This window comes from Eubalaena glacialis, chromosome 10 (assembly GCF_028564815.1).
Source record: "Eubalaena glacialis isolate mEubGla1 chromosome 10, mEubGla1.1.hap2.+ XY, whole genome shotgun sequence".
In the NCBI taxonomy this organism is placed as follows: Eukaryota; Metazoa; Chordata; class Mammalia; order Artiodactyla; family Balaenidae; genus Eubalaena; species Eubalaena glacialis.
The window spans coordinates 59744401-59769009 of NC_083725.1; the positions used below are offsets into that span (position 1 = coordinate 59744401).

The 24609-nt window shown below is 38.6% G+C and overlaps 1 protein-coding gene across 13 annotated transcripts in view; it reads left to right on the top strand.

Moving 5' to 3' along the window:
• The window catches only part of DLG2 (discs large MAGUK scaffold protein 2), an 802852-nt gene that overhangs the window by 687637 nt on the left and 90606 nt on the right, over positions 1-24609 (top strand). The gene's annotated exons all lie outside the window — the stretch shown is intronic.

A 24609-nucleotide genomic window follows, 5' to 3' on the forward strand; every position in this document is an offset into this window, starting at 1 on the left:
AAAAAAGCAGAGTATGGGCCTAAATTGACTGTATGGTCGTAGAAAAGAGAAGCATGAAAGGAATAATAAGAATGTTCTTTAAAATGTGATCATATTTCCTTAATTTTTTCTTTAAATATACAAGATTGCATTATATATGTCAACAAAATTGGAACCAAAAAGTGGCAAACTAATTTTGTGACTTGGTTAGCAACATTGCATCCTTGCCAGTGTTCACTGAGCACTTAATAATATATTTCAGGCACTCTCTGCACTTTTGCTCTTCCTCAGGGTAGCACTGTGGGGTAGGTAATAATGTGCCCAAATTTATAGACAAGTGCCCAATTTATAGACAAATTTATGAATGAAAAAGGTTGAGGAATTTGCCCAGTCCTAAGGCCGGAAAGTGGCAGTTCACTTTCAGTCTCTCAGGCCCAGGTCCTGCTCTCTCCACTCTGCCCTGCTCCCTCTCTTAGTTTAGCTTTTTCCCCTGCAGAAAGGCAGTGTTGGAGATAAATAGATTCTTAGTCCAAGTCTTAGGACAAATGATATCCTTATTGGACTTCCACCTACCCTTTCCATGCTGTAACTTTCCACAGAAATAAGGAGCTCATATTTTCATGATATTACTGCATTGTCCACTGCCAATGTGGTTCTCTGCTTTACTGAAAAATAATAGCCCAGCAGGACTAATCAATATGAAGGCACATGCATTTTGCATAGTGTTGTGTCAGAGCACGGATCAAATCAATTATGTTTTTGGTAATGACCAGATTTTCATACTGGAACACGTTAGATAATTGGCTGCAATGAAGAATGCTAGGGAGAGTTCATAAGAAAACTAATTGAACTGGGAAAGCAGAACGACTCTTTCGTTTCCAGAAATGCTATTTGAAATCCAGAAACGTGCTATTCATTCATTTCCTCATCCGTGATTTATTCCCACCTCGGCACATTAATCTCTCCGCTGTTCTGCAAAACTTGTGCTCAGTCCTCATCTTCCTTAGAAAGAGGGCACTGTGGCAAAGCTCTTTGGGATTGGAACCTGACTCACCAGGACAAGGTCTGGCAGGTCCAGGATCTCAGCAAAGGCAGGGACAGGCCTGGTCTCGATGGGCAGACAGGAATCAGAGTTGAGGGAACTGGGAACAAAGATATCTGATGGGAGTAAGTCGTTCCTGTCCTTAAGAACTTCAGTGGTACCATATTACCTTGCAGCTGTAGTTCCCAAATTTGGCTGATCATACAGATTGCCTGGGAAGCTAGCACATAGTTAAAACAAACAGACAAAAACAAGAGAATCCTTGACTTCACCCTAAACTTATCCAATCAGAACATCACAAGGGATTCTGTTTATACGTAGCATCTTGGAGAATTCAGCTAAGTTTGGGAACTACTGGCTCGTATAGTATAGTGCCCTCAACTCTCAGCATTCAGGACTCTTTGCAAAGTGACCTTGGTGTGCCCACTTCCCTCGATTATTGGGGGCGGGGGGAAGAACTGTATCCTTCTTCTAACATAAAGCCGTAGAATTTTGCATTCATTCCTTCAGTAAGCATTTATTGACCACCTATGATGTGCCAGACCTGACTGACAGATTGTATCTCACTCTGTCTGTATGCTTTCTGCTGAGTTCACAAGCTGGCTTATGTTAAATGACAGTTGAAACTTCTACCAATGATGGTAAATACAGGATATGCTTCTCTTGATCTCAGAACAGACATTGTTGTTTGTTCCCAGCATTCTTCCCTCTGAGTCTGGAAACAACTTCAGAATCCTTCTCAGTGGCCACTGTTATGCTCTCTGCTTTGGCACATGAGACAAAGCCTGTTTGCAGTCTCTGCTGTAGACCACATTTGAGAAGCCCAGTTCCCCCATCTCCATCCTTCAAGGTGATTGAACTTGGGCTCAGACTTTAAGAAAGGTAGGATTTTCCAGAGGTAGCAATTACTTGTGGGTTGGGTCAGTGGGCAGTACTGAGCCCCAGGACAAATGCCCCAGTCCACTTCTGTTCCTTTACTAGTAGAAGGCCATGTACTTGCTGAACTGAGAACGTGAATGGCTTTTGACGCTACTTTCTCTCCCCTGTCTGCAGCTACCATAATAAGTCATAACATCAGAACAAGTTTTCTGAAAGTCCCATTAACTTCAGGTTATCTAACTTTGTGATTTGATTTTATACATTCAGGAATGAAAAGTTGAGTTGTGATAGAAGGAAAGGAGATGTAGAAAATTTCCCAAGAGAAACATTGCATTCTTGTCACCAGAGGTTAGTTCCAATAGGAACGGGAGATAGTAAAATGACAGCACAGCCGAAGTCAGACAGACCTGGGTTTGAGTACCGACCCCCTCCCCCACCATAGCTAGTTGTGCACTCATCTTTTCAAAAAATAGAGTGTGTTAATAATATCTATGTCATAAGCTTGTTTTAAATGATGTAAATAATCCATGAGTCTCTTTTTTTTTAATTTTATTTATTATTTTTGGCTGCGTTGGGTCTTCGTTGCTGCGTGTGGGCTTTCTCTAGTTGCGGCGAGCGGGGGCTACTCTTCGTTGCGGTGCACGGGCTTCATTACGGTGGCTTCTCTTGTTGAGGAGCACAGGCTCTAGAGCGTGGGGGCTTCAGTAGATGAGGTGCTTGGGCTCAGTAGTTGTGGCTCACGGGCTCTAGAGCTCAGGCTCAGTAGTTGTGGCACACGGGCTTAGTTGCTCCGCGGCACGTGGGATCTTCCCAGACCAGGGCTCGAACCTGTGTCCCCTGCATTGGCAGGCAGATTCTTAACCACTGTGCCACCAGGGAAGCCCCACATGAGTCTCTTAAATGCCTTGCTGACCAGGACTTTCTATCCTCAGTTTCTGACTCAGAACCTGGCATATTAGGAAAGGTTTCAGTCAGTGGCTATCACCATATTACACTCCATTTCTCTGTGGACAATTTATCTGTCAACCTCAAAAATCCAGAACACCACTAAGAACTAGCTAACAGCCAACATAAAGGTCGGTAGGAGCATGAACTTCCCAAGCTCATAGATTTGCCTTAAAAAAAAAATCTCTACAGTCCCTCATGAAACCTATTTAGCATTAGATTCGTTCTGACTGTAGATTACAAGTAGAATAATGTGAGGAACTGATGGGGCTATCAGCTAAAAATTAACCTGATAGAAGGAGAGACAGAAAACTAAAGACTCAAAAAGATACTCACCCAGTGATTGTAGAGTACTTACCCTGTGCCTGGGGAGACAGCACAAAGTCTAATGGGGGTGGGAGGCACACAGGTAATCCCACAGCATTGTGGTGTGATGAGTATCTGCCCAGGGCTCCATGCTGTCACAAAGGAAGGGGGTAAGTGGTCACTTCTTCCAGTCAGAAAATTGGGGAAGGAAGTTCAAGACAGGTTGCCTAAAACCTAAGATGCTTTAGGTACCTGTTGAAAGACTTATAAGTGTTTATCAGAAAACCAGGGTTACTTTTCCAATCAGAGAGAGCAACAGGAGCGAGAGCAAGAAGGTGTGAGAAGGGCCAGGAATTTGCCCTCAGGATCTGCTGCACAAGGCCCAGCTCAGCATGACTGGAGCTGAGGCCGTGAGGGGTTAGGCACGGGAGGTGAGGTGAGGCTAGAGAGGTGACAGGGCAGCTCACAGAGGTATTCGTGTACGCACCATGCTAATGTGGACCTTGTAGGCTATAGTCCAGGGAGAGCCATTGGAGCTTTTGTGGTTAAGTGGGGGGGGGGGGGGGGAGAGTTGTTTGTTTTGTTTTGTTTTTTAAACAAGCAAGTGAAGTAGTCAGGTTTAGTTTTCAAAAAATTACTCTTGTTGAGTGCAGAGGAAGGACTTGGGGATGATGAGACTGGAAATAGGGAAACTGGTTACGCTGTGGTAGTAAATCCAAGCTAGAAATCGTGAGGCCCTAAGAGAAGGCCAAAGCAGTGGAGAAAACGGGGCAGATACAAACCAGTCCAAGGAGGTAACACAACAGGACTTAAATGTGTGGCAGATTCAGGGCAAAGGCAGCTCTATACAACTCAGTAGTAGCCTTGAAGACATCACTGCATTGTGCACAGTGCCATACATGATGTGTTGAATGAAAGTCATGAGTCTTCAGGGAGTTTAAATTATGTTTATTGTATTTTATTTGCTAAGCAGGAAAGTATAACGTCTATTTTAGAAAGAGTTCTATTTGAATAATTCATTTATGTTTAATGTTTGATTCCCCAGTGATTCTAATAAATGAGTTTTACTGTACATAAAGATCTAACATTTATTATGTAACCAGTATTTGAGCGTCTCTATAGGTATATTGCTTCATTTAAATCTCAAAGGTACCCTGTTGGGAAAGTATTCAATCCAAATGCAGATGAACAGTCTAAAGCTCATACAGAGGAAGTAAATGTTGGAGGGTTACACAGCTAGAATTGTTAGGGTCATTTTCATTCCGAAGCCCAGGCTTTTTCTACTACACTGTCGCTAGCCTGATCTAATTCAATAAGCAGTCATATTCTGATTGAAATGAGAAGCTATTACATATCATACGAACTCAAATATGTGCTTGGAGTTTGCTGTCCCATCTTTCACTATAAGATGGTGCTCAAGAGTTTCTGAGATGTTTTTCATGGGACTAAGTAGAAGACTATAACTTCTCTGAAAGAACAGCCAAGGAAAACAGATAGTACATGTATGGAGCTGAGAAAATCATTGCAGTAACAGTTGATCTGATTTTTTCCCTTCTGAGAAATGCAGAATTAAACATGCACCATCTTGCCCATGTAAAAAACATATCCTCTGAAATGATTTTGAGATGTAAATTAATTCCCACCCTGGAGCAAATATCAAATCATTACAGACAACCTAGTCTTCTAGACTCAAATAAAGAGCATCAGACCGTAGCTCCAGTCTCTCTCAAGCTCTGGGCTAACTTTATGAGCCTAGTCAAGCCATTTAATTGTTCTGTGCCTCAGTCTCTTCAGATGGAAAAGGAAAATGACAATATTTGCCAGTATGTCAGTACTTTTAAAGGTCAAATATTCTGTACAATTGCAGAGTTTATTTTTATTCTGTCAGTCTCCTGGATAAAAGTGGAAATTTTTATCATGTTCCTTTTATTTTCTTCAGCAAACATTCAATGAACACATACTGTGTGCTGGTAGAGGGGAGGCACAGAGGTAAATTAGGCGTGTGTCCACTCTCAGAGAGCTCGTGATCCTGCTGCCCAATATGTGACAAGCCTATAATGCTCTCATTTATGTTATCTAATTTAATCTTATTTAATCTTTATATGTCCATCCACATTTTCGAGATGTGACTGTTGAGCTTAGGAAGTGACTGAAATGGGACTAACCCCAGGTATTCTGACTCCTCAAACTCAGCTCTCTCTCCATCATCACAGAATGGCTTCACTATCTCAGCAGAGAAAACAGGTATAGTCATAATAAGCTTCCGTATAAATCTGATTAGTACAAACTAAGAGTTATGGGAGTTAGAGAGGAGAGCAGTTCATTTTAGATTAGGTCCATCCTCAGAGTGTATTCTCAGAAGAAGAAACATTGGAAATAGACTTGAGAGAATAACCAGAACAAATAGGAAAAGAGGTCATTCTCGATAGCAGGAGGAACATGAACAAAAATGTGGAGTTGGGCAAGTACATGGTGTATTTGGAACAATGAATATACTGTGATTAAAATATGGAAACCATAGATTGAAAAAATTTTTAAAGGCAGGTTGGGCTCAGGTGGGAAGGATAACATGTTAAATAATTTGGGACTCACTCTAAACAGTGAGGGCCAGGTTAAAGATGGGCCAGATTTTGAGCAGAGGACCAGGTTAAAGATGGGCCAGATTTCAGGAAAGAAATTAAGTGGGCTCCATGCAGCTGAGGTGAATTTAAATTGAAAGGTAGATCTGCCCCTTCCTGAACCATAGTAACTGATAAAATTCATAATGCCTTTATATAGCGATGGTATTGAGTTTCTCAGCTTTTCATGCTATATAGGTATTTAGGCAAATTCTTTTATTGAGGTATATTAGATAAGGGCTCCTTGCTGCTACAGAAGATGTAATCATATCAGTGATTTAAAAATTACCCTAATGCAATGGGGAGGATGGATTATAGGTGGCTGAGATCAAAGGTTGGGAAAACAACTGGGGACTATTCAGTAGCATAGGCAAAAATTAAAAAGAACCTGTATAAGGGAAAGATGACGGGTGAGGAAGATTGGAACAACATTTTAAATTAGAATCAACACTAGTAGCATGTTTGATCTGGAGGAAAGGGAGAGATCAAAGATGAGCCTGAGGTTTCTGGCTTGGGCAACTGGATAAATGGTGGTTCCATTAACTGGGAAAGAGAATATAGGAAGGGAAACTGGTGCAATGGAAGGAAAATTATTTTTTGTTATGTTGACTTTAAGGGAGAGATTGAGGGAGAAAGGGACATTTCCACTAATATCAGATCATCAGAGACAACTTTGGTGATTCATATGGTAACCAAAGAACCATAGTCACACTTCCCTAAATCTTTACTGTTTGGCATATTTTTTTAAACTTTTTTTATAGCTTAAGCTTATTTTAGGGTTAACATAAGAGAGCTGTTGGGCTGCTAGACTTCTGTGTATTAGATCATGTTCTTGTCAATATGCAAAACAAAGGAATAAATGCATTTAAAGAGTGTCATAAAATTCCTACCTTGATACCTGCAAATTTCTTTCCACCTGAATAACATTTTGATATATTCTCTTACAATGTGCCTATTACAGCATTATCTCTACCTCATCAAAGGCATAACTGTGAGATTAAGGGCCAACAAATTGATAATGGCAGACTTTTCATTTTTTGGAACTTCTGTCATTCATTTTTTTTCATTAAGTTCTTCTCAACAGCATTTTATGTGGGACTTGCATTTCAGTTAGATAGTGAAGAAGTGGAGAAGAAGCAAGGAATCAGATAAAGGCTGGGAAAATGTGAGTAATTCAACTGGCTGTAGATCGGCCTTCGACCACATTAGTAATAGCTCTTCCTAGTTCCCTGCAAAGTAACTTGGTTGTGGAAAAGAGCCACAGCAAATCAGACTGAATAGTTCAATTTTAATTATAGTCACAGAGCCACCTGTGCAGTAACATTAATTAAAATGCATGTCTTACTCACAGATACAGAGAGCAGACTTGTGGTTGCCAAGGGGGAAGGAGGGTGGGGGGAGGGAAGGACTGGGAGTTTGGGATTAGCAGATGCAAACTATTATATATAGGATGGATAAACAACAAGGTCCTGCTGTATAGCACAGGGAACTATATTCCATATCCTGTAATAAACAATAATGGAAAGGAATATGAAAAAGAATACATATATATACGTATAACATATATGTATAACTCAATCACTTTGCTGTACAGAAGAAATTAACACAACATTATAAATCAACTGTACTTCAATACAATCTTTTAAAAAAAATGCATGTCTTAGCCATGAGTTTGAATCCTTAGATGGATTCTTAAAGGGAAGAAAAATGAGGAAGACATCCAGTTCATGTCACTTAGTGCTCAGAACTTAGTAAGTTATCAACAACTGTCCTCAGTTTCCTCATCTGAAAAACGTGAATGATGATAGTCCTTACACAGTAGGATTTTGAGAATTGTAAGAGAAAAGCACAAAAAATACAGTGTTTAGCACAAAAGCACTTAATACTTTGACTAATAGTTGAAAACCAAGCTCAACAATGCTTTACTTCTTTTAGTACACCAGAGCTGAGAGGAAACTTACTGCCATTTACACTTGAGAAATCAGAGAACCTAGAGAAAAGTGATTGTTTCCATAGGTAATTAGATTTATTGCTTCTCAAGTTTTCTTACTCTGAGGGAATTGTTAATATATTAAGTAGTTTATTGGTATACGAAAACTTCATAGTCCAAATGAGCCCTTATCCAATATACCTCAGTAAAAGAGTACTCCTAAATACCTGTGTAGTATGAAAAGCTAAGACAGTACTATCACTTTATAAAGGCACTGTGCATTTCATCAGTTACCCTGGCTCAGGAAGCAGCTCTACCTTATAATTTAAAACCAGCTCAGCTGTGTGGAGCCCACCTAACATTTCTTTTCTGAACTCTGGCCCATCTTTAAAGTAGGAACAACTTATGAAAAATCACAATAGAAGCCCACATGCTTTGACTGAGAAACGCCATACAAACCTTCTGAGACCAAGTATTGCAATTTTTCCAGGAATGGATATCCCACCATTCCCTCAGTAGCAGCTCAAGAGTTAGAAGCAATCCAAAGACCATCTCTTCTTGTGCGAGCCTTCCTTCCCATCCAATTCATAAATCCTCCCCTAAGTGTCCTTTACAGTTGGCTTCTCTTTAACAACCCCTTTTCTTAGGGCGTTTTCACCATATCTAATATAAACCTTGATTGCTTCAATCTAAGACAATATAGCCTCTAATTTTATGCTCTTTGGACCAACAAAATGTTTTTAGGCATTTTTTCAGCTTAAACAAGATCATGCATTTGAAATGCCTATGTAAATTGTAGAGTGCTGTATAAAATTACTTATTTGAGACTGTATTAACCAGGCTAAGACTGACTATGTTGCCATAATAAATAATCCTTAAATTGAGTTAACACAACGAAAGTTTATTTCTCACTCACACTGCACATCGAATGGGGCCTGAGGCACAGCTCTGCTCCACGTTAAGTCACTCAGTACCCAGGATGATAGAGATGCCACCATCCTGTAGCTGCACCATTGGGAATAAATTCCTTAATAGCCATGGCTGAAGAAGAGAGAGAATTGCATACTGTCACATTCACTCATAGACCATTGACCGGAAGAGGCCACAGGGCCCTGCCTAACTGCAAGGGACCTGGGAAATAGGAGGAGCATGTGAATATTTTGTGAGCTGTGAATGTCTTTTTTGTAGTATTGCATTCAGACTAATGGGATCAAAGAGCCTTAAATATTTTCACTTCCTTCTTAATCCTTTAATTACTGTTACACTTATCTAGGTTTTCTTTTGGTTTATAATATGTGTATCATATTTTATTTAAGTCTTTTTTAATGGAAAGTATCTAATTTTTTTTCTAATGTGTATACCTCTTTTCTTTCTTTCCCCAGCTTTATTGGGATATAATTGACATATAACATTGTGTGAGTTTAAGGTGTACAGCGTGATGATTTGATACACATATATTGTGAAATGATAACCACAGTAAGGTTAGTTAACACCACCATCACGTCACATAATTAATTACCTTTTTTGGTGTGTGTGGTGAGAACTTTTAAGATCTGCTCTCTTAGCAATACACTATTATTATTACAATACACTATTATTAAGTATAGTCACCATGCTGTACATTAGGTCCCCAGAACTTATACATCTTATAACTGGAAGTTTATGTTCTTTGACCACCTTCACCCATTTCCCTCACCCCACCCCCCGGGCAACCACTAATCTACTCTCTGCTTCTATGAGTTCACACATAAGTGAACTGAATCCACATGGTACCACATATGAGTCCACAAATAAGTGAGATTGTACAGTATTTGTCTTTCTCTATCTGACTTGTTTTACTTAGCATAATGCCCTCGAGATTCATTCATGTTGTCACAAATGGCAGGATTTCCATTTTTTATGGCTGAATGATATTCCATTGTATGTATATACCACATTTTCTTTAACCATTCATCTGTTGATGGACACTTAGGTTGTTTCCATATCTTGGCTATTATAAATAGTGCTGCGGTGAACATAAGGATGCAGGTATCTCTTCTAGATAGTGATTTCATTTCCTTTGGGTATATACACAGAAATGGGATTGCTGGATTATACAATAAAGTAGTCCTAACAAGGATTTATTCAGTGCCACATGTAGAAAAGGGTTATTTTTCACTGTTTTCCTGTCAAGTGACAGCACTATTTTATTGTTTCTTTTCTAAGCAATGGGGACATTACAACCTAAGAATGTTCTATTTTTATTCTTATAGCTAGGCAGTTTTAAGTTTGTGCTATTACACATCTCAACTTCATACTTGCCAGTATTGGATTTCCACCTGATTTTTATGGGTCATTCCTCTCTATTAACTACCAATTCTAAATTCACTATCTCCTATTAAAGGCAGCAAATTTAACTTAGAGGATGAGAGACTATTAGAGCTTAAGTGGCTGCTTACAGCCAAACAGAGAATTTTTTTTAAACTATAAGCAACAGATTTTTTAAAAATCCAAAGCATAACAATAATAGCAACTACGTTCTGGAATGGCCGCTATGTGTCAGGCATTTTAGAGATGATTTGTGTAATCTTCACAACATCTTTGGTGAATAGGTGTAATTGTTCAGAGCCATATAGCTATAATAGAAGTAGAGGAGCCGGAATTTGAAATCAGACCATTCTTCTAAAGTCTAATTTACTAGGGGCAAGGAAGATAGCTCCTGTGGGCACTGCCATGTTGCCACCTTTGATATTCACAGCCCTGGCGTGAATTCAGGATAACAACACTGACTGTGGGTTAGAGAGGCATCACAGGGCAGCAGTTAAGAGCACCAGCTTTGGAGCTAGATTGCCTGAGTTTGTGGATTTGAGTCCTAGCTCTGCAATTTCCTAGCGATGAGAGCTTGGGCAAGTTGCTTTTTAGCCTCTCTCTGCCTCAGTTTCCTCCTGAAGAATGTGACTAAAAATAGTATCTGCCCTATAGGGCTGTAGTGCAAATTTAGTAGCTACTACAAGTAAAGCACTTAGAACAGTGTCTGAAACTCAATAAATATTGGCTGCTAATTTTGAATTATGGTCAGGCACTTTGAGGATACAGGTGAAATGAAGGAAAGAAATAATATTTTTAAAAAACCTAATATGCCAACATTATATACATACAATTATCTCATTTAGTCCACACAACAACCCTATTGAAGTGGGTTGTCCTCATTGCATAGAAGAGCAAAACCTGAGGCTCAGAGAAGTAAAATAATTTATCCCAGTGACCCAGCTGGTAAGTGGCAAAACAAGGACAACAGGTCTGTCTGTGCTGTAGCAGGAAGAAAATATTGAAGTATATTTACTGTTCTGTTTTTAATACAACATGAAAATATTTCCCTTAAATTGGCAAGCGTAATGGACACAGAATTAAACTTAAGTTTAATCAACACAAATACTAAGAGGCTGGCAAAGCCCTTTTTGCTGGCTCCTGACCCTGCTGTGTCCCTGGCCCAGTCAATGCCAATGTCCCACTCTTGACTGAAGCAGAAGGGCTTGCATCCATCCCCCAGGATCTCCAGCCGTCCTGGGGTCCCTGGTCTGATCTGCTCCTCCACCTAATGCTGAGCACTAACAGGTCACCTTTGACTGAACGGCACACCCACTCTCGAACTCTTATTTCTTAAAGAGCCCCCTCTTTGGCTTCTCTAGGGGGAGGTTGGTCTTAATTTATCTCAGTTTCTTACTTTACCTCTTGACATTTTCTCATTTCTTCTCTCTCCTCCCTTTTCTCTTCAGGTACTGCCAGGCTTCCAAAGCCCCACTTTCATGGTACATAACTATACCATGGTCACGAGCTACCTTATTCTCTTGAATTTTCAAGCCTTGAATGTTGACTTTTCTGTTTCTTTTAGTTTGATTTGATAGCAGTATTTGAAGCTTCAGAATTCTTAAAACATAGCTAATAATCAATGATTAGAAATTCTCCTTGGGGAGTGGGCATCACCACTTTCATTTGCAGAATTCAGTAGAAAAATACTGTCCAAGTAATGTTTTCAATCAGAAAAATAACCAAATGTTGTTTCTTAATTCAACCCAACTTGTATTTCTTTGGCCTTGAGTCCCAGCTCCATGTCACAAGAGAAGCTTGATAAGTGAATTAGGCAATAAGTAAATAGAAACTAGTTCATACTAAACCACAGGGTAACAGCAATATACCCAGCTGAGATGTGGAGAGAGAGAAGTCACAAAAAGTGCAAGTATGTGGCTGCATCTAGGTACAATTATAGTTAAACTGATAAAGCTATCTGTAAACAGGCCAAAAATAGAAAGGATTATGGGTTGTTCCAATGGTACCTCCTCAGGTGTTGGTCGGGGGGGGGGGGCGTGTTAGTTACACCCAGATCAATGTCTTCATCCTGTTAGGAAGCCAATTTTAGTCATTACTCCTTTTAAAACATGTTTCAACTTTTATATTTTCTTTTAAAATTCTTGCTTTATTCTTTACTACTACTGTTGTCATCATATGGTAGTTGAAGGAGAATCCACTATTTCCATATAATATTTTATGGTTATAAAGCACCTTTACAATAATGTTACCACTTTATCTCCAAACTCTACTTAGGTGGGTTGGTCAGAGAGTAGTATCTTCACATTACAAATGAAAAATTTGAAGCAGGTACATGATGTTCTTGTTATTTCAGTCCTGAAAAGTAGAGAAGCCACTTTACTATATATAAACTACTTAAAGGCAAGAATCATATCTAACTTGCATTTATTTTATTTCTTATAACATCCAGTTCTGTGCCCAGCACCTATTTTTGACTGAATAAAGGAACAAAGTATTGTAACTTGACGTTTGCCTGAATTAGTGGTTTTGACACTATCCCTTGCCCTCCACCTCCATTCTCAAACTCTACTTTCTATCAGCGGTTAGTCTAAGACAGGACACATTCTCTGGGATGGCTCAGATTGAGGACTGTCCCATCCTGCTATTTCATTTCCACACAGCATATTCCTCAAAAATCCTCTGTCTTCAGAGTTTCATTTCCACTATCTCTAACATTTGCTTCCATTTGTAACTGGGATCTATTTATTTTATATGATATTCTCTTATTCATCACACAAGCCTCATTTCTCCATGAATATTATTCCAGTTTGATGGCTCCTCTTCAACTGAGGAAACTTCCAGTATGTATATAACCTGATTTTTGATCTACTTCAGTAACTCTTTGCATCCTCAGAGTTGCTACTTGGGCCTTAAGGTATTCACTGAGGAAAATGCCAAATAAATATATATGTTGATGCAAATGAAATTTTGCAGAAATGATACTCAAAAATAACAACAAACATTGAGAAGTTCTATATATTGTCATTTTAAAAGTATGTAAGTTGTATCTGTTTCTCCTTCAGTAGCACATGCTGGCCATATTTATTTTCTTTTAAATTATTTTATTGTTTCTCATAAAATGACCATTTTTCAAATCTCTAAATGTCTGCTTTCACTTTACATAGGCTTATAAGATGTTTTCATATCTAATACAACAAATAAAAAGTACAAAAAATCTGCAAAATAATAATAAGTTGTATTATTTGTGTCTTTTTTCTTTTTGGTCAAAATCTGGGTACAGCCACGGGAATGTGGCATATTTCTGACCATCATCCATTATACTAGTTTTGTCAGGAAGAAAATTGCCACAACTACATAGTGTAAGGAAAGGATTATGTCCGAAAGAGGTAGTTTTACAAAGATCAAATGGCAAGTGAGAAAAGCTGAGCAAATAGTGCAGAAATATGATATAATCGCAGCAGCTTCTATAAGGAGTCATTTCTAGACTTGAAATTAATGTATAGAAAAAGTATGACTTTTTTTCTCCAAGATATCTACTGGTATACCTCATTTTATTGAGCTTCACAGATATTGTAGTTTTTACAAATTGAAGGTTTGTGGCAAGCCTACGTTGTCAGATGATGATTAGCATTTTTTAGCAGTAAAGTGTTTTTTAATTAAGTATGTACATTTTTTAGGTATGATGCTATTGCACACTAAATAGACTACAGTATAGTGTAAATATAACTTTTACATGCACTGGGAAACCAAAAAATTCTTGTGACTCACTTTATTGCGATATTTGATTTGTTGAAATGGTCTGGAACTGAACCTGGAGTATTTTTGAATTATGCTTGTACTGTCCTAAAGTCCAAATGTGTTACATGAAGAATTTTGCTTGCCACACCACATTACTTCATTAACTGATCATCAAGAAAGTGCTTATTCTTGAAGTTTTGTGGAAGAGAGGCATGAAAGCCTCTTGCCTATCAGGTCGTTGTTACAGTTGAGGCAGGGAAAGAAGCCCATAGCCATGTTGGTCAGAGAAAAATCAAAACACACAGGAGGCAGCAGGAGGGAACACACAGGAGGAAAAAACAGATTTTGGGTGCCAGGCAGGCCTCCTTGACAAATGCTAACTGTACTGCTAACTGCTTGCATGGTCCAAGAATGTTCTTTGTATAACCCGAATCCTTTAGACTTGTTTTATGACCCAGATTGTGATCTTTCTTGGCAATGTTTCATACGCACTTGAAAAGAATGTATAGGTGCCCCTTGAACAACATGGGTTGAACTGCGCAGGTCCATTTATACATGGATTTTTTTCAATGAATATAGGACCTGTATTTTCATTTTTCAGATCTTTAAATTAACTAAGTGAGGGGTAAGTTTGTGTTCAATTAGAGATAACAATATGTGGAATCGAGAGAACTAGGGTTTGAGTCCTGATTTCTATGCAGACTGCTTCAGTTTCCTGTCCATTGGAGAGTCATTTATCAGTTCCTCTGTTTTTGAGGCAGAGATAGCAGTACGTGGATTTTTGATTGCACAGGGGGTCAGCACCGCAACCCCCGCATTGTTCAGAGGTCAACTGTATTATGCTGTTGTTGGATGGAGTATTCTATAAATGTATATTAAATCAAGTTGATCGTGTTCTAGTTCTGTTTTATGTGTTTTAAAGCTCTGTTATTATATGCATATTTAGGATTGCTATGTCTTCTTTATGAATCTGAATCACGATCATTATAAAATTACCTTCTTTATTGCTGGTTATATTCTTTGCTCTGAAATCTACTTTTTCTGATATTAATATAGCCACTCCAGCTTTTTTTTTTTGTCTTGTGTTAGCATGGTATACCTTTTCTTATCCTTTTAATTTTAACCTATTTATGTCTTTAGATTTAAAATATGTTTCTTATAAATGGCGTATAGCTAGATTTTGCTTTTGTATCCACACTGATAATCTCTGTCTTTTAACTGAGATATTTAGAACTTAACTTTTAATGTCATTATTAATATGCTTAGGTTTTTCTAATCATCTTGGTACTGTTTTTTTGTTTTCTTTTTCCTTTTTCTGCCTGTTTATGTATATGCATTATATATAGAATTTTAAGCTCCATGATACATTGTTAGTATTTTGGTTTAACCAGAGGTTTAAATAATAAGAAAAAAACTTACATGTCTATCCACACAGTTACCCTTCCCAATGCACTTCTTCTGTGAAGTCACAGACTTCCATTTCATTTTCCTTCTGCCTGAAGGACTTCCTTTTACCATTTCTTATAGTGTGCATCTGCTGCTGATGAATTCTTTCAGCTTTCTTATGTTTGAAAACATCTTTATTTTGCCTTTTTTTTTTTTTTAAAGGCACTGCTTAAACGTTTCTTTTTTGTTTTTAATTTATTTAATTTATTTATTTTTGGCTATGTTGGGTCTTCGTTGCTGTGCGCGGGCTTTCTCTAGTTGTGGCGAGCAGGGGCTACTCTTTGTTGCCGTGCGCGGGCTTCTCATTGCGGTGGCTTCTCTTGTTGCGGAGCACGAGCTCTAGGTGTGCAGGCTTCAGTAGTTGTGGCTCACGGGCTCAGTAGTTGTGGCTCACAGGCTCAGTAGTTGTGGCTCGTGGGTTCTAGAGCGCAGGCTCAGTAGTTGTGGCACACGGGTTTAGTTGCTCTGTGGCATGTGGGATCTTCCCGGACCAGGGCTCGAACCCGTGTCCCCGCATTGGCAGGCGGATTCTTAACCACTGCGCCACCAGGGAAGCCCTTGCCTTTATTTTTGAAAGATATTTTCTCGCTTACAGAATTCTAAGTTGACTCTTTCTTGTACTTTGAAGATGTTATTCCACTGTTTCCCTACTTGTATTATTTTTTTTTCTTGTATTATTTTTGTTGAGAGATCCGTTGTCATCCTTATTTTCTTTGCTCTCTCTACATAAATATCTCTTTTTTTCTGACACACAGATTTTCTCTTTATTACTGGTTTTGAGCTATTTGATTATGATGTATCTTTGTGTATTTCTTTTCCTGATTCTGATGCTTATATGGTATTGAGCTTCTTAGATCTGTGGGTTTATAGTTTTCAAAGATATTTGGAAAATTATTGGCCATGATTTCTGCAAATATTTTTTTTTCCCTCCCTCTCTCCTGTCTTTCAAGGATTCCAATCATACATATATTAGGCCACTTGGAATTGTCCCATTGCTCACTGATACTCTTTTCACTTTTTAAAATCTTTTTTCTCTCTGTTTCCTTTGGATAGCTTCTTTTGCTATATATTTATATTCATTAATCTTTTCTTCTGCAGTGTTTAAGTTGCTGTTAATAATATCCAGTGTATTTTTCATCTCACGCATTGTTGCTTTTAGCTTTAGAAATTCAATTTGGGTCTTTTTAAAAATATCTTTCATGTCTCTTTAACTTTTTGACCATCTGGAACATAGTTATAGTAACTGCTTTCATGTTCTTTTCTGTTAATCCTGACATTTATGTCAGTTCTGACATAAATGGTTGGTTTTGATTGGTTAATTTTCCTCCTCAGTGTGGGTTATATTTTCCTACTTCTTTGCATGCTTGGCAGTCTTTGATCAGATGCCAGGCATTGTGAATTTTACCTTTTTGGGGCCAGATATTTTTGTATTGCTGTAAATATTGAGCTGTGTTCTGGGATGCAGTTCAACTATCTGATCCTTTTAAGTCTTGCTTTTAAGATTTTTAGGAGGAACGTTTGGTCTAGGGCTAATTACATCCCACTACTGAGGCAGGACCCTTCTGAGTATGCTGCTCAATGCCCCATGAATTGTGAGATTTTCTAGTTTGGCTGGTGACCACTGGCACTGTTTCCAGACCTGTGTGATTACCGAGTACACATCACTCCACTTCTTTCAAATGGTTCTCTCCATGGCCTCTGGTCATTTCCTCACACATACACGTGCCAGTCAGTACTCTGGTGAATACTCAAGGGTGACTCTTTGCCTATTTCCAGAATTTTCTTTTTGTGTAGCTTTCTTCTCTCTGGTACCCTGTCCAGCAAACTCTAGCCATGTTGTTCTCCACAGATTCTCAGTTCCATCTCTTCAACTGATAGTGTCTGCCAGGCTCCTCCTAGATTCTTTTCTCCTTGCTTGGTGGCCTGGAAACTCTCTCAAGGCAGCAAGCTGGGGCAATTATAGGGCTTATCTTATTTGTTTCCCATGTCTTAAGGATCACTGTTCTTCATTGCCTGATCCAGTGTCTGGGAAAACTATTTCATATAGTTGGTCTGATTTTATTTCCTTTTGGTTATTTGAGGCAGGAGGTAAAATCTGATTTCTCTTATTCTATTCGTCTTTCATGGAAATGAAAGTCCCTTCTTATATCTTTAGAGCTGAAAGCTGCACACTGTATATCGCATATGCCCTTGCAGATGCCGTGTGTCTCTAGGCTATCAGATGTAATTTAGGCTCAGCCAGTTATGTGCACTCAGTCAAGTCTTGGAATATGGAAATGAGTTGGAAGCTTTACTTTCTTTTGCATATGATATATTTTTCTCTGGCAAGCACAGTTTTTATAGAGATAATTTGGGTTTTGTGAGCTATGTTACCAGAATTTCCATGGTTTTGTCCCTAACTTAACGAATATCAAGTGGCTAGGTTCAGGGCATCCACTTTTCACTTGTGCTGATCTAGGAGCTATATCATGTCCCTGGAGCCAAGAGCTTCAGTGGTGATCTGATTCCTGGAGTATAGCCAAAATAGTGTGTTCTTGGCGACCACAGTTCTGGTGGTGGGTTCTTATGGCAGAGGTAGCAACTTGTCCATCAGCTTTGGAATCACAACAGTTTGACTCAGTTCAGGGTAAACTGAATCTATAATATCTTGATTTTTCTGCTGTTCAGGGCAACATGAAAATGTATAGGCACTTATAAACATGACTGGAGAAACTGTCAGATCATAGCAAATAAAAATCAGCCAATACCATTATATTGTGTAATCATTTCTCCAAATTATCACATATATTTTAGAAATATGACTTTTTAAAATGGGTACTTGATACCAATAAAAACTAAACAAGATATATGAATATGTTAAGATCAACACATCAGGCGATCATTTTGATGACATTAGTCATTAAAATCCTCCTATGATCCCGTACCAGTCTCTGTCATCCTTCTGACTGCAATCAGCTTTTCACTTAGAATTTTCTACAGAAAAAGGATGCAACAAAGAGCCTCAGTCCACTCATCAGTAATACTTCTCACTATATATAATAAGCCACCATTCTAGTTTATTAATGCACACTTCTGCCAAAGAACAGTACCTTACATCAGTATGGTCTATTATTTTATTTAATCCTCACAAATTCCCTTGAGTAGGCAGAGTGGGTAGTTCAATTTCTGTTTCAAAAACGAAGAAAAGGAGACTCAGAAGGATACATACATTTTTCAAGGTCATCTTTTAACAGGGGTGGACAACCGTTGCTGGAGATGGGGGTTTGAAAGTTCCTAAGTAGAAGAGGTAGAATTCAGACCAGATTTTTTGTTTTCAAATTCCAGTGCTCTTAATATGTTACTCTGTGGCCTCGTGCATGGTAACTTGGTTTAATAAATATTTATTGACGAAATTACTTGAATCAAATAAAATAATTGAATAAACAAAAACAAGTTTGATTTACTTAAAAAGTAAAACCAACAAATATTTATTTAAATATAACTCATCTGTCATTTAATCTAAGCATAGGTTTCTCCATTGTCTCCATTACTATTTACCTATTGGTAGAAGTTTCTCAGAATAAAATGATAAAGAAAATTGACCTAAACCATTTCAGAAGTGTTTTAGTGAGAATATGTGTTTTCCTGAATATTCTAAAAATAGCAATAAAGCAGTATTACTAATAACAGTATTGATATTCCTTCACATTTGGATAGCCATTTGTAGTTTGCAGAGTGTTTATATTATCTTATTAGATCCATCACAGGCATCCTGGGAATTAATAGGAATTTCTATCCTCATTTTGTAGGTTAATAAACAGTGTGTCTGTGGGTTTTACTTGTGCACTTCTCACGCTCCTAGAAGATTTTTGTAATTGGCATATGAGTTTGGGGTGGTACAGGTTAAGGTGTTAGACTGGTGGGACCCATGTCCAGTGTGCTTGACAGTTACAGGTCTTTAGAACAATAGTAGCAAGTAGGTATTAAGCAATTACCATGTTACAGACACTGTGCTAAGTGCTTGAACAACAACAAAAAAAAGGCCACAGGTAATAAGCATCCATAGATTTAACTTCTTTTTTACAGATAAGGGAAAATAAGCTCAGGTCAGTTTCATCTTTCACAGAGGAACATGGCTTGAAAGTCTGAATCTTATTTAACATATCCTCATGAAGCTGTTCCCACAGAGCTGTCCTGTTTAAACAGATGGCCCTGCTCTCCTGCAGCTTGAAGAATTTTTCAGACAGGATGAATTCCTCTGACTGGCTTCGCCAAGTCCTTCCATGTGAGCAGAGATCTTCCTAACATCCCACTTTGTTAAGCCAGCCCCTTCCATAGGCAGTGTTTTCTCCTTTTAGGGTGATGTGCCCTCCATTCACCCCAAATCTCCATTTTCCCCTCTCTTGCTGCCTGGCTCATAAGGATGAAAGGAAGTATCCCTGGATTTGACCCTCTCTGCCCTCTACATTGCATCGTATCCTGGGGAAAAAAATCATTATATAACGGAGTTTGCATCCCCGATCAGCATCTCATCCAGAGTCTCATCCAGAGTTGTATGACCTAGTCAAGTCACTTCACCACTCTGATCTTCAACTTCTTCATTTGTAAAATAGGGATAAAAACATTGAAGGGATAAAATAAGGTAGTATATGTAAAGGACCTCACATATAGCAGACACACAATAAGGTGGCCATTATTGTTTAGATTTTTATTCTGGTACCTAATCCATACTCTTTCTACTTCTCTGTACTCTTCCACCTACCGTATACCCCCTCATTTAAGATTTCTGACATAAAATGTCAGAAAAATCACATTATGATTTATAATGGTTTTCAGAGACTGTATTAAGAATTTGGATGTACCTCATTCTTTAAACAAATCAAATTCACAACCAAAAAGTAGAGAATAGAAATCTTTCAATAGCAACCTGTTTTACTCTACTTAAAATAGATTTTTTTAAAAGAATTTTTCAATGACTTTTCAGGAGTATTACTGCTCAAAGATAGAAAAACCTGTATTTCAGATCTTTGAATGAGTCTGATGATCACACTTGAAACTGGGATATTGTGAAAACCAGCATTACTCCTTTGTGACAATGGCAAGTAATTTTACTCTTTCTGGTTTTTCTCATTAATAAAGGAAACGTGAAAGGAAGATGATGATAGAAGCAGGGCTTCTGCTTAAATCTCTCAAGTCCTCCAATCATCAGTTTACTTTTTTGTCTTCCCCATTAAACTCTGCCTTACTTATCCTCTTATCCTCAGGACCCCAGCACCTAGAACAGTGAATACTTAGAACATAGAAGATACTTAATGTTCTTTGGATGAAATAACATTTATAGTTGAGAAAATCAAAACCCAGAAAGGCCAAAATCTTCCCATTAATACATGGTAGAGACTAAAGCAGGTTCCCAGTCTTCCAGCTCTTCCTCTAACATTCTTTTCACTCTTTTGCTGCTTCTAAAAGAGTAAAAGAATGGCCTCAAATGGAAGGTTAAAAAGGACTTTTGTAAAAACTTTAGCTTTAAGTCCCTGGGGCCACTGCAAGGAAAACCAATGACTTGGTGAAGTCGAGTTACTAAATATTCTACTGTGGAATCCACTTAGATGTGACTCATCCTTGCGCGTCCCTTCTGAGGTTGTACATATGGAGTTTTGTCATACCTGTTTACTCCAGGCTGACAATGAGTCACCCAAGACTTAAGAATCAGATGGCTTCTTCCTGTTTATGTTGCCCTGTTTCCATCTCTAGGAGATAATAGTTTTTCAACTGGATTTGCTGTTCTGGGCAAAAATCACTAGCCCTTGAGACAGAGTCAAGATAAATAACTCTTCCTAAGTTTTAGCACAACACTAAAACAAATGTACTTACTTTAGAGTGGTGCTAATAATGGCGCTTACTAGTTGCTTAGGCACTGTTTTCAGGAATTTGCATACTCATTTGACTTAGTCTTACATAAGCTTCACTGTATTATAGAATAAATTGTCAACACCTACTGTGAGAGGTTCATCAGTTACTAGGAGGCATTTAACAGATTGTTTTTTGATGAAAGAATTCCTAGCGTTGTGGAGAGTAAAAGAAAAAGAGAAAAAATGTAGGATATACCCTCTGCCCTTAACAGTTAGTCTAGTTTGGCAGATTGGTCTAATATACAAGCAATTAGAAAGAAAGAGAATTATTTCTTAACACTTTTGTGCCAGGCACTATGTTAAGCATCATATTTAAGTGTGTGTGTGAGTGTGTGTGTGTAGCTTCTCACTATGTGTGTAGCTTCTCACTAACCTCACTATGAGGTTCTTTAGATCAGGGGTCCCCAACCTCTGGGCCTGTTAGGAACTGGGCCGCACAGCAGGAGGTGAGCGGCAGGTGAGCAGGCGAAGCTTCATCTGCCGCTCCCCATCGCTCACATTACCGCCTGAACCATCCCCCCCACCCCTTCATCCGTGGAAAAACCGTCTTCCACAAAACCGATCCCTGGTGCCAAAAAGGTTGGGGACCGCTGGTACTATGTAGGCAGAGCTAGAATTTAAGAGCTTAGCTCTTCCGATTCCGTCACATGGCAGTTCAGCCAACTGAGATCAGTGAAGACTATGGAGGACGGAGGGGTGGGGTGGGGGCGGGGGTGAAATTATCAGAAAACACTCAGTAGAAAAAACATCAAACATGAGTTGGACCTTGAAAAATGCGACTGGGATTAGATGGGCAGAAAGAAGAGGATTCTGGACAGGTCATCTGGGGCTTAGGCTTCCAGACAGGCACCCATAGACAGGACAGAACCTGCTGACTGTTTTGAAAATGACCTCTATCCTCTGTGCCCAGCACTCTATGTTTTTTTGTTTTTTGTTTTCTACCAGGTATTTCTGTTCAACAGCTAAGCAGGTAGCCCTAAATTATTATAGAACACCCAAAAGGTGAATTTTAATCCATACTTCTCTTGTGTACTCTTCCTCTGCAAAATTATATTTCTAGGAAAGTCATTTTGTACTAAAAATCAAAAGTATCTTAGAGATTGCAACCCACACTAAAAATGCCATTAATTATTGGGCAACAAACAGGGCTTCATGAGACAGAAGAGACAGTGTTGCTACTGCAGGAAGTTCTCTCATTGGCTAGTAGAGGCTTGCAGTATGGCCTGATGGAAACAGGTATACTCTTCTGGACTGGAAACCAGACTACCCTGAAATCCACTCCTGCTTTACGCTAAGGAAATTGAATACCCTCGAATAAGTCTTCTTACTTGGTAAACCATTTGATAGTACTCCTATCTATGAAATGTTCAAGTTGAACTAAACCAGCGTTTTCTAAGATGTGCTCTTCCAAATCATTTATTACAAGTGTGTGTTTGGAACAATTGCATATTATATATTCTTCTTGTAGATTCACAATGCAAATGATTACATTAACGGCTCTGAAGGACCCTGTAGTAAGCAAACATTGTTTAACCCAGCATTTAAATCATTATTCAGTGACAGAACACACTCTGCGAACTGTTCCACCGTGTACTCTGCATTGAGCAGAGATTCCTACCACTTCTGAGAAAATTCGGTTTGCTTTAAATCTGATTTATAGGTTGTATCTATCATATTCTCAACCTAAATTGCTGAATATTTAAAATTGCACAAGGACTTCATAAAGACCCTGTTGTATTATACTGTCTGCCTTTTTCTCCTTCTCAATTTTCTGGATGCAAATCAACGTGTTTTATATAACTCCAAAGGCAGTGAGGTAGGGAGAAGAGGAGGTACAATGTTTTGGTTCACTTGCTGAGTAACCAGTTTGAGAGGTGAGTTAAGGATGCAGCTGTCAATGCTTCTGAAGGCTTCAGATTACAATCTGAACTGATTCCTCAACACAATCGCAGCGATATAACCTCTGGTGTAACTGAATACTGAAGATGACCTCTGGGTTTGTAGTCTCAAGATCAAATAATAGTTAGAAATGGTTAATTTAATTATTCTATAACGAGGGGTCTGTGTCAGAGACTATGTTAGTCAGTGGTGATACCGTAGTCATTAAGATGGGTCTCTGCCCTCAAGGAGCTCCTAGGCCAGTGGGGGAGATCGATAACTGTACAGTTACGACACAGTTATGTAAGTTCCTTGGATTAGAGTATGTATGAAGAACAATGGCAACTTGAAGTGAAATTCCTTGAGGACTGTGACTGAAAGATATTGAGTCAAGTCCCTTCCTTGATCCAGTCAGTTCAGAAGCAGATAAATTGTTCTGGTGTTTGTGGCCAAATACCTTTCTGTCTTGGCTACATAATGATGATGATGGTATGGAAAGGGAGGCATTATTAGTCATTATGAGAGATGGAGCTGTTTTATTTAATCCCTAGGGACAGAAAATCATTCCTCTCAAAACAAGCAGATAACCCACTAATAATGAATGTAAACAACCTTTCACTTACATCACTTAAAAAAATTTTTTTTATCAGTGGATGAGAGGTTAGGTGCCTCAGTAAGGTCCAGGTACCAGGTACCAAGCACAGATACCAGGCTTCTTTCCGTTCTAGCCCTAACATTACCTGCCAAATAGCAGAATTTCCATTCTGGTTCATCATGTCAGGTTAAAGAAAAAAGGGAACTTAGCTACCAGAATACAGTGTCCTCTATTTACAAGTGACGACCTTGAGAAGCAACTAGGGGAGGAGTGGCTTGAGCAAGGCCACCCAGGTGATCAGGGAGAGAGTTGTGACTGAGGTTAAGGGCTTCTGAACCCCATTCCAGGGCACTCTGTCTTACTCCTGCCTACAGCGTCTCAGGACACTTGTGCATGTTTACAATTTTCAGTTATTGAATTTCATACTTTGCTGAAATAAATGGTTGGGTAGAAGTTAAAAAGAGAATCACAAACTAACACCTTGTCTTGTCACTAGTGGACAATCATACATTTTAAGATTACGATACCTAACATGGACATATCTGCTGATGATTTTAGCGTAGAAAACCCCCAAGCATACACATAATTACTATCATCTTACTAATTTCCAAGCAGTTTCCAAAAATATGCTAGAACTGGTCCATGGTGAGCAACCAGCAAATTATGGCCAGCAGACCAAGTATCTTCTGTTTGATAAATTAAATCAAAGCAGTGAATCATGTCACTGTCATTTTCTGTCAGACAGAGGTATTTCAGGAACTCAAATGCTAAGGAGACAGTGCAATGCTTGAGACTAATATTGAAAAGGGGTATCAAGATAAGATGAGTACTGATTTAAACAGCACCCCTGCACTGTGCCAAGCACTATCTCATTTAATCCTCACAATGGCTCTGTAAGATAAGCTCTCATTTTTGATCAGATGAATCTTGACTGAAGATGGACAACCTCTCTAGACTTTAATTTCCTCATCTACAAAACAAGGGTAAAAATAAAAAACTACTTCCTTGTAGGGTTCTTATGAGAATTCCAATAATGGCTATGAACTGCTTAGCAGAGA